The following is a 16,685-nucleotide window of genomic DNA, read 5'->3' on the forward strand; positions in this document are numbered from 1 at the left end:
GGGACCATATCCGAAATTACCCGGACGACCTACGCCTGGCTTTCCTAGTTCCCAACAATCAACAGAGGATTGATGAATTAGCTATTACATTTTATGGCAACAAAATAAATTATTCTGCAGCTGTTATTGTATTAGAAGAATTGTGGTATTATAAGCCAAACCTTGATGATTTAATTCGTCAGTTTAGGGATGCATACAGAGAATTTGTTTTTATGCCTAACGGTATAAGGTGTGCTAATAGGTACTTTGATTTTAGACAGGGCCGTTATAGGCCTTTGTGGTATAATTATTAGAGCCTCAATAAGAGATCCTCACAAGTCATACCTCAGACGCACAGCCGAAGGCCATCCTAGAAAATGCCTCACGGGTAGTGTGGTCTCCTGATCAGGGTAAAAATAAATATAGGCTTGTACACAAGTTGTCTACAGAGAAAAAATATTGGCATTGTAAATGTGGCCAAGAATTTTGTTTACACTTTAGGTGGAAGATGTTGGCTAGAATGTATTATTTATTGCATATTTCAGGATGGCTTACAACCTCCGTCCCGCTGTGGGATTCAGAAGAGGAGATTATGAAACCATTACCAATAGTAATCAACAAACCGAAAGTACCCAACATCACCCAACTTCTTCTTCTTTGGAGCACCGGTCATGTGAGGAGTCTTCACAATCTCAATTTGACGGCGGATGGGAAGTGTCGGTTTCACGCATGCCAGCGTACCTATTCGGAGCTTCGAGGTCACCCGCTGCGAGTGAAAACCCTGTTGGAGCCTCATTAGGAAGTGAAAGCTTGCCACCTAGTATTACTAGTGGCAAGATTCCGCGATTTAGGGATTGCGCAACTTCCTCAAGGCTGCGTGCAGGCCAGGACGTGCCTGACCGGCTTGGACATGTTCCAGACGCTGACGTTTGTTTGTGTGTGTATCGACCTGCCAGCGCCTTTGTTTGGTAAGTCTCATCATCTTTGTTTTTAGATATATTTTTCCCACGTGGAATGTTTCCCTCTATTATATTCATATATATATATATCTCACAGTTTTGTTTTAATAATAGTACTGTAGAAGTTTTTGCTTAGTACACTAGTGTGAATTGTTATAGTTAAACAAAGTAGAAAAGAGAGACCATTTTATGAATATGATGCAGTTTGCAGGTTTTACTGTTTCCTCCACTTCAGTTGTCACATATATTCAGAAAATAATTGTCATTATTTTCACAGGTGTTTGTGTAGGGCATCCAGCAGTTACAGCAGATGCGTTGCAGAGAATTCACACGAGGCGGCGAAGAGTCTGCATCTGCTCTCTGTCGGTGGCATTCGGCACTACGTGGGCCGACTGCTCGCCAGCTCTGTCAGCTGCTGCCCTCTCACGGCACTCCCACACACTTTGTGCAGCCGCCTGAGTGCAGAGTCCCACCGTTAAGGCGCCATCACTCTTCCAGATGCCCGGTCCACCACGGCAGGAAGCAATAGACGGACTGCTGTGATGGCGTCTTGAAACAAAAACTGCGAGGTAGAGTGAACATTTAAGATGAACTGAAATCGACTAAATTAACAAAATCACAAACTGGCCATACATGGGTATTCATCTTCAACCATCCTCTATACTGAGAAAAGCGTGCTGTGTGAGATGACGCTGTAGTAAGACGGTGGTTCAAAACCCGATTTGGCCATTGAGATTTAGTTCCTCCATTATTTCCCTAAAGAGCTGAAAGTGAATGTTAGGACAGTTCCATTGGAGGGTCACATCTGAGTTGCTTCCCTCAGTATTCCAGTTCCCGCTTGAGCTCTATTTCTGATGGCTTCATCACAGACAGGACATTAGTATCTCATTCCACATTTTTATGGAAGTGTTATCTGTCCCATCCTCACCTCCATCAACATAGCTTGGCATCCTGTTCAGTCAAAATATTACCATTCCTTACGAGGTATAGAACGTCATGCACTCTGTACTTTTTTACATATGCGTCTTCTCCCTCTGTCACACAATTTCTACTAGCTGATTACATGAACAGCAAGGGTACCAAATAACTTCCATGGGGTACACTTGAAGCTTCTTCCATCTCTGTGATGACTCACCATCCAAGGCCAGATGTCGCTTCCTTGTTACTGTTAAAATATTAATACAGCCAGAAATTTAATTTAATACCTCATAGGATGACTTTTTGTGAGTCAGGATGTAACGCCTCTGCCTCTGCCGGGCTTTCACTCGAAGAGAAAAGTGCAAACTGAATTTCATGAGATTAATGTCCGTGAAATTCGAAGTCTTTGGGGCAGATGAGGTCACAGTGTTCGAAATACTCATTCAGTGATTGAATCATTTATATTTGCTGTCCTGCTTTGTTTGTTTGTTGGGGTGGAAAACAGTTGACATCATAAATGCCAAATGTCGTTATAATGACACACGTACTGTACATTGCACATGCATAATCTGAGTCACCTGCATCAGTACAACTCTGAAATATTTTTGAAATGAAATCATCTCATCAAGGTTTGAAATTGTCACGGACAACTCACAACGTGAAGGACAGCAGCTGTACAGACCTGTCGAAGGTCTGAAGTGCGAAAGTCTCACTGTCTGCAGCTGTGGTCACCTGTATCGATACTGAATAGTTAACGTTTTACAAAAATTATTCCAGTGTAACACTCACTGAAAATAAAGGAAATGGTGTAGCTTATATCGACAGAAACATATACATTTCAATTAATGTAATGATAAGTCGCTTGTTAGGCTTATGCCAGCATTTAGAATTACTTGCTTGATTTATGGGCCAAAGTAGGAAATTTAATTTCTTGCCATTTTCGCTGTCATTTGATCTGTATGAATCTACCCGATGTGTGTCATGTTTTGTGCCTAGTGTCGTGGTCTGTGTGATGTTCTGTTGCTGCATTTAGTTGACCTACCTCCTGCCGAAAGAGCAACTGTAATTGTTTGGGAGATGCTGGTAGTTAGGGAGATGCTGGTAGTTAGGGAGATGCTGGTAGTTAGGGAGATGCTGGCTGTTAGGGAGATGCTGGCTGTTAGGGAGACGCTGGCTGTTAGGGAGACGCTGGCTGTTAGGGAGACGCTGGCTGTTAGGGAGACGCTGGCTGTTAGGGAGACGCTGGCTGTTAGGGAGACGCTGGCTGTTAGGGAGACGCTGGCTGTTAGGGAGACGCTGGCTGTTAGGGAGACGCTGGCTGTTAGGGAGACGCTGGCTGTTAGGGAGACGCTGGCTGTTAGGGAGACGCTGGCTGTTAGGGAGACGCTGGCTGTTAGGGAGACGCTGGCTGTTAGGGAGACGCTGGCTGTTAGGGAGACGCTGGCTGTTAGGGAGACGCTGGCTGTTAGGGAGACGCTGGCTGTTAGGGAGACGCTGGCTGTTAGGGAGACGCTGGCTGTTAGGGAGACGCTGGCTGTTAGGGAGACGCTGGCTGTTAGGGAGACGCTGGCTGTTAGGGAGACGCTGGCTGTTAGGGAGACGCTGGCTGTTAGGGAGACGCTGGTTTCTTGGCAAAGTGTGTATGTGGCAATATTAAGAAGCCAGAAATATTATGAAACTTCCTGGCAGATTAAAACTGTGTGCCGGACCAAGACTCGAACTCAGGACCTTTGCCTTTCGTGGGCAAGTGTTCTACCATACATTCTGGAAACATCCGCCAGGCTGTGGCTAAGCCACGTCTCCGCAATATCCTTTATTTCAGGAATGCTAGTTCTGCAGGGTTTGCAGGAGAGCTTCTGTGAAGTTTGGAAGGTAGGAGACGAGGTACTGGCAGAAGTAAAGCTGTGAGGACGGGTGCGAGTCGTGCTTGGGTAGCTCAGTTGGTAGAGCACTTGCCTGCGAAAGGCAAAGGTCTCGAGTTCGAGTTTCGGTCCGGCACATAGTTTTAATCTGCCAGGAAGTTTCAGATCAGTGCACACTCTGCTGCAGGGTGAAAATCTCATTCTAGAAATTTTATGGTTTGCTTGTCATGTCTCTCACATCTGACTGTATTATTGTTTCCAGTTGGTTCAGCTGTTTTATAATAAACAAAATGGGTCTCTAGTCCATATTCCATTGTATACTGTTTGACTGTATCGAAATCGTGGTTTGTAAGATAGGCTGTAGTTGCTACTTGTTAATCAATGGGAATCCCCAGCTGACAGTTGTTGTTCCCTTATTTATTATAGGAAATTGCTGAGTTCTTTCTATCTGCAGAGTAATTTCATAAAATATTGCAAGCGGTAATGGTTGTTGTTCTTTTAGAGTGAAATTGCATTGATGTCTCGTGTGTTGAGTTTTGTGATGTGATTGTCTTCACAGATTCGTAACACTGCTCCACCAGCCGCACAGTTCGTCAGAGGCGTAGCTCCGCAGACTGCCATCTGGGGCAGTGAGGGCACTGTTGGCAGTGGCGCCTGTCCGGCCAGTCGCTGCGTGGCGCCCCCTGCAGGCACTCTGCTGATGCGGCGCCAGGCCACGGGAAATGTGGAAAGTAGGAAGAACTTACTGTGGTGTCCTGTGATGTGAGAGTGAAAGTGCATATTCCCCCGAGAGAGGGTAGTATGTATTGTAACAGCAGCACGGCAAGTGTGTGGGAAAGGAATGATTTTAGGCAGTTCTTCAATTCTCTTTATTTAAATATAAACTGGTAAGACGACAGCAGATGACGGGAGCACCGTGCGATGCAAGTACTGCTACCAATGTGAGATTTGTGTACTGCAGACACGAGTAAATTCAGTGAGAGATCACAACTGAAGATACATTCTAACTGTAAGGCTTATACGGCAGTAATTTGAGTATTGTGCAGGTTACATTAGTGTAACGTAGCATCATACACTTTGATAGGAAATTGTTTCCAGTAATTAGGTAATGTAGGGGACTGTATCAAACAACTACTGTTAATGTAGCTGAGTTAGACAACTATTGATATTGCACCTGGCTTCAGGGTGAGTGTGTATAGTGACCATCACCACACTCTTGTAGCCCAGTATTAATTTTGAAGTAAGTTAATAATTTAGACGGCTGGTCACATTTTCACAGCACTTGGCACAATGAGTTAGACACTGTAGGGAGAGGTAGCAACAGTAGAACGTGTATAAACTGTTTTCATAGTACTCATCTTTCCTTTTTCTTCTTTGTTGTAAGGCTTGTAGTACATTCTGAAATGCAACTTTGTATACTGGTCTAAAAGGTACTCAGCTTCACTTTTTTTAAAAAATAATAATACAAACTTTGGAGGACTTTATGTTGTCGAATACATATATTTTCAGTTATTTCGCGTGCCGAGCTTTCACGTGCGTGCGGATCGCTCCCTTCTGACGTCACACGTCCCCCACTACCACACCAGCTGACTGCGTGCACTTGCGCGGAACTACGAACGCGCCGCATGCGACAGTGCATTCGCGTAAGGAACTGTCGTGTCCCACTGACGTGTCCTGAGAGGGAGTGGAAGGACTGCGTTGGTGCGCGTCAGAGAACTTACTTGGCATGAGGTCTCGGTGGTGTGGGCCGCCAACTCCTCTCTGGTCCGTTGTAGAGAAGGCTGCAAGGTGAGCTAGAGTACGGAACTCGGATAGGATCTTAGGGAAGCTTTCATGTATTAACACTCGATGTATAGAACGATTATCCTGGAAGTATCCCTGGCACTTGTGATTTAAATAAGATTCTATGTACAGTCTCTAATGATTGTCTATCTGGCTATGCAGTTGCCATTCCTAACTTCCCAAACCTAAGTCCTAATACAGCAGAGGCGAGCGCACCAGACTAAGTGTCAGCTGTGTTGATTCAGCCTAAGTCCCTACTTGTTGCTGTGCTCAATACTCTCCTGCAACTCTTGCAGCATCCCGACGCAGACTAACGTGGACCGGCATCCTAAGTACCTCACTCCATCACTGTCCTTCGATCTAGCGGCTATCCGCTTTTATAGGGGTAGTGCACCCGGCACCACTTGTTCTTGAAGGTTCTAGCACCCCCGAACTTTGAGCCCTGAGTAGGCTAGTCACGCGGCAGCATGTGATGCCTACGTGATGAACTAGCCATTCTCCACTGTTTGCTGTGTCCAAGGATTGCCACTAACTGTGCTTTAGCCTCGTGATACTGCATACTCCGCTCTTGTTAGTCGAGTACACATTACACATGATATAGTCTGGTCACGTCCGCCTCGCTTGATCTGTAGCAATAATTTTCCAGCCTACAGCCTACATGATTTTAATTCTATCTTCTACTATTCGCGACACCTCCCCTTCCCCAGGGGAAAATTTTGTAAGCTCGGTCCCTCGAGATTACAAAATTTTCGTTTTCTACTTGCGGTGCCAGTAAAACTTACCAGTCTTTATTGCCATCAAGACTTGACATTATAAACATGAAAAATACATGGCACAAAAATAAAAAAACACAAGAAGTTGTAAGATACAGTTGAGTGCCGTGTCCATAATGTGCATAGAACAAACAAAATTTATGTCACATTTTCAAAAAATGCTGCAAATTTTTACCAAGAGCATACAGAATAGTTACATACATAAGTACATATTTTGAGTTTTATACACATACAAAAGATCTGATTTGTCAACAATTTAGGATACATCAGGAGGGTAAGATTATCAATAAACATACAATTGTGTTATCTCCTGTCTGTCTTGGAGGTTAACAGCTCCATTGCTCTGGCACGGGGCTCTGTGAGTTGTGGCGTTTGACTCTGTTCTCTCCATTGTACCCTATCGGAGAGAGGAGCGCGACGTGTACAACTTAATTCATACTCTCCACCTTCTGCTGCCGCTTCACATTGCTCGGTTTGTCAGGCAGGGGTGTACTGAACACTTCGTTCCCAGCGGCGATCCGCTACCACTGTATTTGTCTCACACACTTTAGCACAACGATGTCCTCCGATTTCACACAATCTTTTGCCACACATATGGCAACACTTACAATAGATGCATAAACAACATGATATAATTAAGACAACTAACACTACTGAACCCGTATATCCCCATACGGAATATACGCTCTTAGACCATCCGTTAAAGGTGGTTCGCTCCTGATATTCTATTTCACTCTGCAGTTCATCCACTTTGTGACTGGCTACCTTGAGGTCATCCAAGTGTCTAACAATATGTTCTAAGGGTAAATCTATAGGTATACGTGTGACCTCTTGCTTTGTTTCGTCTATGATACAACAATCTATATTTAAGTTTAACATAGGTACTATATCATTCTTACTTACATTAGTACTAATTATACGGTCAGCTTGTAACATGACCTGTGCACCGTATCCTTTACACTGACTCGTAAAGGTTAACTTTCCGGTACCCCTTACAATAAGGTCATTTGGGGGTAATCCGTTACATAATATTGTCAGTCCTTCATCCTTGGGAGCAACATACAGCCACTCATTGTCCTGTATCTGTGTCCAGATACTTTCGTTCAGTATGACATACTTTTGATTGCAATCTTTCGGAATTTCCCTTATAGGCTGTAGCATTCAAGCTTCACATCGCTCGTGATCATAGGTCGACATCAGAACGAACCATTGTTTACAAATTTGATTTCTCGCCGTAACCGTTTTACACTGCAATTGGTCACGAGACAGTAGTGCGTACTGTCGTTTCGCGTCGTCAAGAAGGAGAAAGTTTCATTCAGCCTCGATATACGCAAATAACTTCTTAGCTGTATCATATTCTGCGGGTAATGGCCATATTCTATATAAAGTGTATACACTACTATCTACTAAAGGTATATTTAGTACATAACTTAAGGTATTGCCGGCAAGAACTACATCTATATCTATTATACGAAGTAACAGATACCCTTGGTCCTTCGTGAGTTCAACGGGAAATTTCTTGTCTTTTAATTCCTCCTTTATCAGTTCCAGATAAGTGACTACTTGTACAGGGTTAATCAAGTGTGGTCCCAATAGCCCTTTCTGCGCATTAACTATGGCGGAGATCAATAGATCATATTCCCTTTCGAGCTCATTGAACATATTAGAGATTTGCATCAGTTGTTCCGTAATAGTCAAAACAATCAGGGTGTGTTGTATCTTCGTGTTGGTACTATTTTCGTAATCCTCGACATGTTTACTCAATTTCCTTATCCCATCCGCAATTATTTGAGTATTCCTGGTGACTGCATTAATTGTTTGGTTCACCCCCGTCAGTGACGCCCTCACAATGGTTACTTGTTCCTTGGACAATCACAATAATTCCCTTTGCTGTTCCTCTAAAATATCTATCTTAGCTTTAAAGAATTCCGCATCATCCTCATCTAGTGTACCAAACAATACCTTGCTTGTTACCCCAATAAAGTTCAATATCCCCGATTTGGTTGTGGGCCGTTCATGTCTAGCCAACTGGTCTATCAAGTCTTTTGATTTAGAAATCTCTCCCACCTGCCATTTTACAGTTTGTTGTACATTTTCACATTCTCCGGCATCTAACTTTGCTTGATTCATCGTACTTACACAATGTGCTATCACTCTATTGGCCCCCACCTGCGTCTCTTCAAATTTGTCATGCAATTCCTTGAGGTTGAAATAGGTCACCACTCTCCACGTTGTGCTGTATAGTTTCACACTGCCCTGGTTGTCGTAATTCATTCCTGGTGCAGACTGGAATTTTTGCACTCTTACGTCTTGTGGGTTTGCTTCGCGTCCTGCAGTCTGATCTGCCATATACTCCCGAATATCGCTGTCATCCACAAAGCCCTCATCAGTGGCATCTGTAATAGAACCGCACGTGTCACTCTCATGTTTTGCTATCGCCTGCAATCTGTTCACTTCCTCTACCACGAACAACTAAAAGATATTCTTGCCTGCTTAGTAAAATTCCTTCAGCCTATTCGCATGCACTTTTATACATTTATTTCCTTTCAGTCTAATTATCACGTTCGGTCCCTGTACATCTACTACAGTAAACGGTCCTCGCCACTGGCTGTCTAATTCCTTGAGCGTCCCCGACGCACGCTTTCATCATACAGTAATACGCGATCGTCTTTTTTAAATTCTCTCGGGTTCTGCGTTTTATCGTAATCGCTTTTATTCCTGATTTTGCTTTCCTGTGTTGCCTTATGGGCCTCTTGGTGTACTAACTGCAGTCGTTGTCAGATTTCCGTCACATAATCATCATAATTGTAGATCACGTTGGCTGGCTTCTTCTGTAACCACCCTGGCAGATTACACTTCCTGCCGAAGAATAACTGGAATGGAGTGTATCCCGTGTTACTGTGTGGTGTTGTGTTGTACACAAAACATGCGAACGATACCCATTCGTCCCAATCCGTCTGGTCCCGGTTCACGTAATGTCGTAACATCTCTGTTAGCGTGCGGTGCGTACGTTCTAATGCTCCATTTGATGCACCTACAATGACGATGTCATCTAGATAAATGAACACTTTATTCCCTTGCACGCCCGTCATCACGGTGCTCGTTAGCCGTTGAAATGTAGATGGGGCCGTTTTTAAGCCCATGGCCATTCTATTATATTCGTAATGTCCCGTTGGCGTACTAAATGCCGTCTTTTCCCGATCCTTCTCATCTATTAGTACTTGGTAGTATCCCTTCGCGAGATCTAACGTTGAAAAATATTTTGCCTTTCCTAGACTATCTAGAATTTCGTCAATTCTAGGTAACGGGTAAACCATATTTATCGAGACATCATTTAGTTCCCTATAATCAACAGCTACTCTCCATTTGGGTTTACCACTAGCATCAAGTTTCTTTGGCAATAATAACAAGGGGAAATTAAATGGACTGGTACTCGGCGAGACTATGCCGTCTCTCAACATGCCCTGAATTTCCGTTTGCAGTGCATCCTGCTGCGCTTGTGGGATGCGATACGGTCTTTGATTTATAACTGTTCCTTCAGCTTCCGGTGTTAGTGGGATCTGGTGCTTCACTACGGTAGTGTAGGTGAGCACGTCCCCTGGTAAGTGAAACACGTCGTTATACGCCAAGCACAATTCCCATATGGCGTTGTGTTCCTCCCAATTTAAGTGATCTATACGCATATTTTCTGTTAACAACTTTTGCCGCGTTTTTCTCTCGATACTCCTGTTCTGGGGTGCACGTCTAACTTTGTAGCTACTGGGCGGTGGGACCTCTTCTGCTAGTACGTCCGGCACCCTAAACCGCACTTCTTGGGTTCGGGTATTCATTATGCTCGTTATACATGTTCCATCTTGGACGGCCACTATGGCTTCTGGTATATAGACCCCTAGTCTAATTTCTTGTTTGGGAATTACTGCCTCCCTACCTATTTTTCGCGCCACGCGGACTCTTATAAATCTCTCTTCCGGGTCCTATCCTGACTTCTTCCAGATCCTCCGGGGCTAGCGACTTGTCACGCCTACTCGTCATGATATTACAGGGCTTCTTTGCTCGTTCTGGCAGCTCTTCGTTTCAAATAACTTCACTGTCATCTGGCGTCGCACAATTCTTACAAGTTGGCGCAACCGGCACTCGGCTGTCTCGCCTCGTCGGGTATTTGGAGTATCCGCCACCCTTACTATCGGTATACCTTGGACCGCTATCTCTTATTTGTTTCCCAACGACTGCACGCGCGCGTGTCGTAACCTCGACCGGCGCCTCATCCCTTCGCGCTACATCTGCGTAACTGGCTCTTACCTCCGTCCCAATCTTATCACTTTGCGCAACTAATCGATTTGCAGTGTCCTCTTCGCACGCTTCTCGTAATTCTACCCATTCATCTTGCACATACATTCTCCGTCGCCCATAATCCAGCACGACTTTATGTTCGTCCAGGAACTCCCGTCCAAGTAACCCATCGAACGGCAGATCAAGACATTCGTTTACAACTTGACACTTAGTAACTCATTTTCTTCCTATACTGCTACTTAATTCGATTAATACAGGACCCTCCGTCTGACCTCTTCATTGACGATACTCTTTATTGTCACTGCCCTTTCGGTTTCCTTCCTTACACCATCCCTCAAAACTCTGGATTTAATGAGATTAATGTGGGCCCCACTATCTATTAGTAATCTCGTCTCAGTTCCTTTTACATCTTTGCCCCTCACGCATATATAGTCATTTTTGCCCGTGCATTCGGCAGCACTTATTATTCCTGACGCAGCGTAATGGAACTGCGGCATTACGCCCTCTTCTCGTTTCCCTGCATATTCTTCCTATGGATGTTAACCCATTTACTTTCGTGGCAATCTCGAGCATAGTGTCCGTGTCGGTGACACGTGAAGCATGTCACTGGTTTGGCTTTTGTACACAGGTGTGTGTGGCCCGGTAGGTTACATGCTGTTCACCGTACGGGTGGAGGACACTGAGCTCGTCCCCCATTTCCCCTAAATTCCTGCACGTCAATTTCCTTGACTGGTAATCGATTTCGGTCTGTCCCCTGGGAGCCGCCCTTTACCACGTCTGTCTTTCGGACGGTATACTTTGTTCTACATTCACGTGCTACATGCCCTTCTTTTCCGCAATTAAAGCATTTCATACTACTTTTCCTTCCTGTCCTGCTTGCAGTCGCCACGCGGCGTTTATCTCGCTCAGACGTTATCGCACATTCCTCCATTGCGGATAAGTCAATAGCCTCTGACAGGGTTATCCATTCGCCTTGTGCCCGTATTAGTGTTTTTATTCTCTCGTCGTATAATCCCTGTATGAACACGGCCCGTCCTAACTTCCCTATCAGCGCATTGCATCCTGCAATCTCGTCCTCATCCATGACCCTCTTCATTGCCTCTCGAAAGTGGAACTGCATAGAATCAACGCGAGAGCCCCATTGAGCAACACTTTCACCGTTTCCCTGCCTACTATTAACACTCTCTGTACCAGGCCTATTTTATGCACCCGTCCCTAGAAACCGGGCAATTTTACCAATATTAAAAAAATTACTGCATCAAATCTACTGTTTGGATTGTGGCAAATTTGGTACCATCTTGAAGCTGCACATTTCTACTTTAATTCTGAGTGAAAGAAACTACTTTACAATGCACAGCTTTAAGGTACAGTTATAGAAATCACTTAGATGTTTTAAGAATTTAGAAAAAGTCATACGAATAAGGGAATACAATTGTGATTTATTTTTAACCAAAATTGTGGCACTACATTACATGTTTCTGATAGTATACAGTATTACATATAAATTTCACACAGAATCATATTGTTTTTTAGTGTGGAAAATTTTAAAGCAAGGTTCCAGGCAGAGTGCAACGCCACACTGTTCACATTCGTATCGTGTCTCTTTGCGAGAAGCCTTGCCACTCTGTTTCTTGCTCCTGGAACTGCACACGTGACACACACGAGCAGCATACTTCTTAGTAGTTGCAGGTATGTGCTGCAAAAAATGTCTCTTTGTTAGCCGACCTACAGTTCCTTCATTTCTTGGAATGAATTCAAGTGTGTCGTCTTCAACAAGCTGAACTGCAAGCACTGTTATAAAGTCTGTTATTGTAATTTTCTTCCTGTGCACTGCATTGTACAGCCAAAATGCATTTGATACTCCCATAAGCAGCAAATGGAAATATAATTTTCGCCACCATTTCACAGTTCTGTGCTGGAACGGATTGTACTGCAGGCGTTGGTCTCCAATATCCACTCCAATTTTATTGAGGTTGTAATCAAGTACCTGAAGTGGTTTCAATACTACAGACCCATTTCTCTTAGTATGCGTACCAAATGTTGCTTGATGCCTTGTAGACAATGTATACACATCTCTCTTATCTTTCCACTTCATTGCCAATACATTATCTTTACGCCGAAAAGACATTTCGCCCTTTTTCAGCTTAGCAGATACTAAATCTTTAGGCAATCCTTTCCTGGATTTGTTCACAGTACCAACAGCTCCAGTGCCTTTCTCTGCCAGTTGCTGAAATAGCTCTGGACTGGAATAAAATCGATCTAAATACACAGTGTGGCCTTTGTTCAGCAAGCTGCTGTCAGACAACAATCGCAAAATAACCGCAGACGAAGAATTGTCAACAATATGCTTACCAGCATAAACTTCAAAATTTACAACATAGCCACTACTGGCTTCAGCAACAGCATATACTTTCAGTCCATACTTATGAGGCTTATTTTGCATGTAAACACGGAAACTCACACGACCTCGAAATGGGCAAATTCCTTCATCAATTGTCACTTTTTCTGAGGGACGATATGCCTGGATACATCGCTCCTTCAAATTATTATAATATGGCAAAACTTTGTAAAGTGGATGAAATCCATCTTCGCCTGGTTTTTTCTGATTTGAATTGTCAACAAGATGCAAGCATGACAGTATCTGAGTGAAACGCAAACGGCTCATGACATGGGGACAAAAGTTACAACTAAGAACAGGATTAGTGCTCCAATGGTCCGCAATTTTTGGCTTTTTCGAAACACACATGTGGAAAATAATACCCAAGAAACGCCTCATCTCACTTATAGTCACTGGCTTCCACGAACTCAAAACTGAATGGGGCTTCAGATTATTTCCTCTTCTTTTCTTCTGTATTGTCTGTGATGCATACAAATTTGTCTGTCTCTTGAGTTCATTTACGTCACTGTCAGTAAGGAACACTTTACTGCAATCCAGTACAGAACTCGACTCATCAATATCCACTAGTATCTGCCTGGGTGTCGTGTTGACAGGCAGAGGTCGGTAGGTGTCAACTGCAGTCCACTCACTGTCTTTCGGATACGGCACAGCTGCTGGATTTGAAGCAACACCTTCAACATCATTCTCGTCTTCATCTGAAGACAAACTGTCATCAATCTCGTCTTCTAAAAAGAATATCACATTATGTGTAACTACATACATCGTTTACACATGTTCAACAGATATGTGCGTACTGCACAATTACGTGGAAAATTCGGAAATACGTACCTTCAAACACACCATTGCATTCAGAATCGTCTGAATCACTCTCTACATTATCCAGAGTGTCGCTATGATTGATCAAATCCGCAATTTCTGCGTCTGATAAACCGCGCCGAAACATGATGACAAACAACTGAATGATATACAGACTGAGAACGCAAAGATAAGTTTTAACATGAATTACAGCGCTGCCGTGACATCTATGGACGCATTTTGTTAATAAACATCTGAAAAACGTATAGCGCTGGCCAAACCCGTAGAAATAACGTTGCAGTGTTTTGAATGAAATTAAATGTAGCGGCCCGTAAATTTTACGGGCTTGGTGATTTTCGCGCGATCCCAGGCCCGTAAATTTTACGGGCTTGGCGCTTAGAGTGTTAAACATAGTACAAGCATAGTAGTCAATTGTGCACTTGCTCTCATAATTTTCCAACAATATAGACCTCACGGTAGACCAAGTCTCTGTATGATCTCTAACCAATAGTTTACTGAGGGCTGAGCCCGTTATCTGACCAATAATGAACTTCAGAAACACTTGCTTATAACTAGGATTCACTAAATTGCAAGCATTATCACAATTATCAATAAATTTGGACAATCTTTCTCTGTCCCCATCAAATTTATGGGGTACCAACTTGGTAACCTCACTATACCTTAAATATAGCCTGCTTCCACTGGAGAGTGTCTGCGGGCCTTCGCCCGAGTCTACTTCATTGGAGGTTGACATCTCCACTAACCTTGACTCCTGCTGGCTGGCGCTGAATGTTATCTGACCAATAATGAACTTCAGAAACACTTGCTTATAACTAGGATTCACTAAATTGTAAGCATTATCACAATTATCAATAAATTTGGACAATCTTTCTCTGTCCCCATCAAATTTATGGGGTACCAACTTGGTAACCTCACTATACCTTAAATATAGCCTGCTTCCACTGGAGAGTGTCTGCGGGCCTTCGCCCGAGTCTACTTCATTGGAGGTTGACATCTCCACTAACCTTGACTCCTGCTGGCTGGCGCTGAATGTGGCGCGTCGCGGTGGCAGCGCGTAGACCCGCTCGAGATGAGCGCGGTGCGAGACGGTGCAGTTGCTGGGATGGCGCCGACCGGCGCCTCTCTACCCCGGCGGCGGCGCGATGCGACGCTGTTGCTGCGTTGGCGTGAATCAGCACTTTCTGCTTAGACATGCCGCGGCGACCCCCTGGACCCGCGACGGTGCGCTGCGTCGACCCTCTGGCTCCGCAGCTGCGCGATGTGTTGACCCTCTCGTTCTGCGTCGGCGCGATGTGTCGACCCTCTCGTTCTGTGATGCTGGTGCTACGTAACACCCCTCTGCCTATTTCAGTACTCTATACTGTCACTTCTTCACCTGTAGATACCTCACCTATACCCCACACCTGGCACCAGAAAATGTCTAACCTCGGTCGTGTCCCACTGACGTGTCCTGAGAGGGAGTGGAAGGACTGCGTTGGTGCGCGTCAGAGAACTAACTTGGCATGAGGTCTCGGTGGTGTGGGCCGCCAACTCCTCTCTGCTCCGTTGTAGAGAAGGCTGCAAGGTGAGCTAGAGTATGGAACTCGGATAGGATCTTAGGGAAGCTTTCATGTATGAACACTCGATGTATAGAACGATTATCCTGGAAGTACCCCTGGCACTTGTGATTTAAATAAGATTCTATATACAGTCTCTAATGATTGTCTATCTGGCTATGCAGTTGCCATTCCTAACTTCCCAAACCTATGTCCTAATACAGCAGAAGCGAGCGCACCAGACTAAGTGTCAGCTGTGTCGATTCAGCCTAAGTCCCTACTTGTTGCTGTGCTCAATACTCTCCTGCAACTCTTGCAGCATCCCGACGCATACTAACGTGGACCAGCGTCCTAAGTACCTCACTCCATCACTGTCCTTCGATCTAGCGGCTATCCGCTTTTATAGGGATAGTGCACCCGGCACCACTTGTTCTAGAAGGTTCTAGCACCCCCGAACTTTGAGCCCTGAGTAGGCTAGTCACGCGGCAGCATGTGATGCCTACGTGATGAACTAGCCATTCTCCACTGTTTGCTGTGTCCAAGGGTTGCCACTAACTTGGATTGCAGACCTCACCTTTTTAGTTGATCTGACTGCACACTTGAATGCTCTCAATAAGACTCTGCAAGGTGAGAAACAGCTTATTTCTAATCTGATGGAAAAAGTGATACTGCATACTCCGCTCTTGTTAGTCGAGTACACATTACACATGAGATAGTCTGGTCACGTCCGCCTCGCTTGATCTGTAGCAATAATTTTCCAGCCTACAGCCTACATGATTTTAATTCTATCTTCTACTATTCGCGACAGAACACCACCCTGCTAGCATATGGCTTAGTTTCATATTACGACATTTGATGATAATATTAAACTCTGTACAACACATCGTGTTGAGCAATACTGAATCTTTGTTGGCTGTTGGTACACCTACAGAAAAATAACAATAATGCTGGGTTTGAAACTGCATTACACCAATATCGTGCTTCTTACATCGTCACTCGAAATTCATGCAACATTTAAGCTGAGATATAGAAACAGACCTATAAGTAGTCTACAGCATGCAGTATGATGTGGAATAAGTGATTCCAACTACGTGTGAAACAAACAAATTTCATTATCTGGAACAACTGTACAGAATTTGCAATAACTACAATTCTCAACAAAACATATGACAAATACAACAAAATTATCACCACTAATTTAATTATTTTTGGTTCGCTGTAGACATAATAAAGTTCATATCCGGCACAAACTGACGGCACACGGACAAACGCAGACAGTTTCACATATTTTCGTCACTTAGATTGCCACATAATCCTTACTTATTTAGTTTCATAATCGAAAAAAAACCTTTCTAACATGTATGTCGATCCAA

The 16,685-nt window shown here is 44.0% G+C and overlaps 1 long non-coding RNA gene across 1 annotated transcript; it reads left to right on the forward strand.

Moving 5' to 3' along the window:
• The first annotated feature begins 528 nt into the window (after positions 1-528).
• Positions 529-15,772, forward strand: LOC126427206 (uncharacterized). Its single transcript, XR_007576590.1, has 4 exons — positions 529-947; positions 1,216-1,507; positions 4,278-5,449; positions 15,285-15,772. It is a non-coding gene; the product is annotated as an uncharacterized LOC126427206 (long non-coding RNA).
• The last annotated feature ends 913 nt before the right edge of the window (positions 15,773-16,685 follow it).

The sequence above is a fragment of the Schistocerca serialis genome, chromosome 11, assembly GCF_023864345.2.
Source record: "Schistocerca serialis cubense isolate TAMUIC-IGC-003099 chromosome 11, iqSchSeri2.2, whole genome shotgun sequence".
Lineage (NCBI taxonomy): Eukaryota > Metazoa > Arthropoda > Insecta > Orthoptera > Acrididae > Schistocerca > Schistocerca serialis.